The sequence below is a fragment of the Arachis duranensis genome, chromosome 5 (genome assembly GCF_000817695.3).
Source record: "Arachis duranensis cultivar V14167 chromosome 5, aradu.V14167.gnm2.J7QH, whole genome shotgun sequence".
Taxonomy (NCBI): domain Eukaryota; kingdom Viridiplantae; phylum Streptophyta; class Magnoliopsida; order Fabales; family Fabaceae; genus Arachis; species Arachis duranensis.
The window spans coordinates 15,825,447-15,828,557 of NC_029776.3; the positions used below are offsets into that span (position 1 = coordinate 15,825,447).

Genomic DNA, 3,111 nt, shown 5'->3' on the forward strand with positions numbered 1-3,111 from the left:
ACACGACATGATATAGCTCACATGACATATCTCTCTCCACTTCAAAAATTCTGGATTCAAATCCTACTGAATATAACCGAAGAGAAAATATTTGGTAAGTGTTTAAAGATTGTGTGGATGTGTTGTGTGATACCTTGAATTGAGAATTGTCCAATTCACCAAACACGACATGATATACAATTATACTTTTTTTACAAGAGATATGAATCTGGTATATATATAAAATATAAAATATTTTTTAAATAAATTATAATAATATTTTATTATTTCATTCATATTAAAATATAAATGATATATTTTAACTATTTTTATATCTTTTCTAATTATATAAAATATTTAAAATAGTTTTTATGTTAATAAATAATAATATGTATTCTTTTTAAATTTATTTTAAGAATATAAATTAAGAATAAAATTAGACACGACTCACACATAATGGTATTTAATTGTGTTCAAGTGTGTTCGAAAAAATATTTTGTATTTTTAATTAAAACACTGTGTAGGAGGAGTGTCGATGAATATCATATTCAAAATATGTTCAACATGCGAAAATGATAATTCAGCGAAATGTCTGTGTTTTCATAGACCACATTAGGGGTGCACATGGGGCCGAGTAAAGTCGGGTTTGCTTTAACCGAGACCCGACCCTAAACAATGAACAGGTCTATTTTTGATATTTTTACCTGTCTCTAACTCGGTGAAATCACAATACTTTCGAGCCACACTAAAACCGGGTCTAGACTGGATGAAGTTCGGATCTTGACAAATTTTATGTCAAAAAATTATGATGCACTTATTTATAAAGAAGAAAAAAACATACTTATTATCGAAAAGTTGATATCCATACTTGAATTTGAATTTGTTCATAAACTCTAATTTCATGTTTTTTTAATCTATTTTTTAATTCAACAAATGTGATTAAGAAAATAATAAATTTATAATTAATATAATATAATATTAGAATTAATTTAAAACATATATAACTTTTTTAGTCTACCTAAGATGCACAGAAGCCGGATGAAACTGGACTCGCCTTAATCCGGACTTGATTCTAAATAATGGTTGGATCTATTTTTGAGATCTTTATTTGACTCTAAACCCGATAAAATCGCACCAAATAAGTTCCAAAGTATTTGGATCTGGGTCGGGCCTTCGGGTCGATTCAGATTATGTGCACCGTGGACCACCTGATAATACTGGCCCAAATTGCTTGTCTAAATACTAGCCCAACGAGGCCCTAGGTCTTAAGGACCTTACACTAGTGCAATCAGCAAACATTACTTCCATTACTTCTATTTTTAATCTACTGCATGCACACTATGCACTAGCACAAGATAATTGCCACGTGTCCCATATGCTGGATTTCCCCACATGCATCCTCCACTTCGCCGCTACCCATTCCTTCTTCTTTCTTGTTCCTGTTTACTAGATTAGCACCACGGGGGTGTAGCTCATATGGTAGAGCGCTCGCTTCGCATGCGAGAGGCACGGGGTTCGATTCCCCGCACCTCCATTTCAATTCCTTTTAAAGGTTCACACCTGTTATTATATTATTTCTTCGTTCTAATGTTATTGAAGCTAAGCTAGCCACGTTGAACCCCTCTCATTTTCCCACTTCATCTGCTTCTGTTCCCATTTAAGCTCATCATTTCTCTCATACATATCCTACCACCTTTGTTTTTATTAGGAAATTATATCTTTCAAGATATCATTATTAATATGTTAACTTTGCAACAAATTCTATGACCTGTATGTATGTGTATGTCATGTTCCTAACTCCTAAATTCCCAATATAATATAAGAACAATATAACAACTCTATCCACTGAGCTCTGTAGCGTTTTGCGTGAGCATTATTGTTTAATGTTTATCTCACATCCTTGAAACGTATATATGTAATGTAACTGTTCAAGTCGTTCTTCAATTCTTTCTTATCCAAATCCTTGACTCAACTTTCTCTGTTTCCCTGCACGAAAGGAAAAAGGGAAGCTCTTAGATTTTAAGGCGGCACCGACTGAGGAAAATTAAAGGTGTTTTAGTGAAGAATAGATTAACTACTAGTCTTGTCTAACTTTGACTCTTAATAGTAGATCCCCATAGATTAACACTCTTCAACGCCTTTGAAAGCACTTATTAATTATCTACAATCAATAATAATAATAATAATAATAATAATAATAATTCAGAATATCTGTTAATGACTATTGCCGCATACCTAACCGGTCCTTAACTCCGTCGCAAATAATGCTAGAATCAAATATAGAGTAGCAATTATTTCCTTTATTTTACAATATAATTTACTTATTCAACACATCTATTTTGTCTTGTATAAACATAAATATTGTCGGTGGATTGGTGGTTCACGAAACTCTCTAATATATATGTCCACATGGTCAAAACATCTACGTATTAAGAAAATAAAAAAAAAAGAGATTCTAAGTATTTTAATTAAAAGAAAAATAATAAGAACCCTCTTTTGTCCCAAAATTATATTCTTCATTACTCAACTATAAATCGCAACCCATTTATTTTTCTCTACCGTGCTAATTAAATATTGCGGGTTGTCTTCTATTATATCCGGATCTACGAGGAATGGTTAGTTTATTGAATTTATCCTCCGGTTGGGGTACTAAGTCAAAATTTCATGCAATGTTTGTTGACATATATATCTGTTCTGGAATCATTTCTATAAACTCAATATTGTGTTTAAGAATACGAGAAGTCCTAGAAAATCGATTTAATGATTTAAGTATTTTTTTAAATTAAAAAAAAGTTACAAAAAATAATATTTATTTTTTATTATTTGTTATAGGGGTAAATATTAAATTGGTATCCGAAAAATTTTAACAATAACAAAATGATACCTGACTTTTGTTATTAACAAAATAGTTCCTACAAAGTTTTAAAATTTAATAAATGTATTTCGAGTTCGCCGGAGTAAATCTCGGGCAAGTACAATACTGACATGGTTACCGTATTTTAGTGACCTGACAAACTACCTCCTAAATTCTAATCCCTCCCTCTTCAACGCAGATTCTCTCTCCATCCCCCTCCTCATTGCAGCCCTCCTCTTATCCAACGCAACCCCCTCTCTCTCTTCTTATCGCTGCCC

General features: G+C 31.9%; 1 non-coding gene across 1 annotated transcript; it reads left to right on the forward strand.

The window, feature by feature from the left end:
• Positions 1–1,440: 1,440 nt before the first annotated feature.
• On the forward strand, positions 1,441–1,513 carry TRNAA-CGC (transfer RNA alanine (anticodon CGC)). Its single transcript has one exon. It is a non-coding gene; the product is annotated as a tRNA-Ala (tRNA).
• The last annotated feature ends 1,598 nt before the right edge of the window (positions 1,514–3,111 follow it).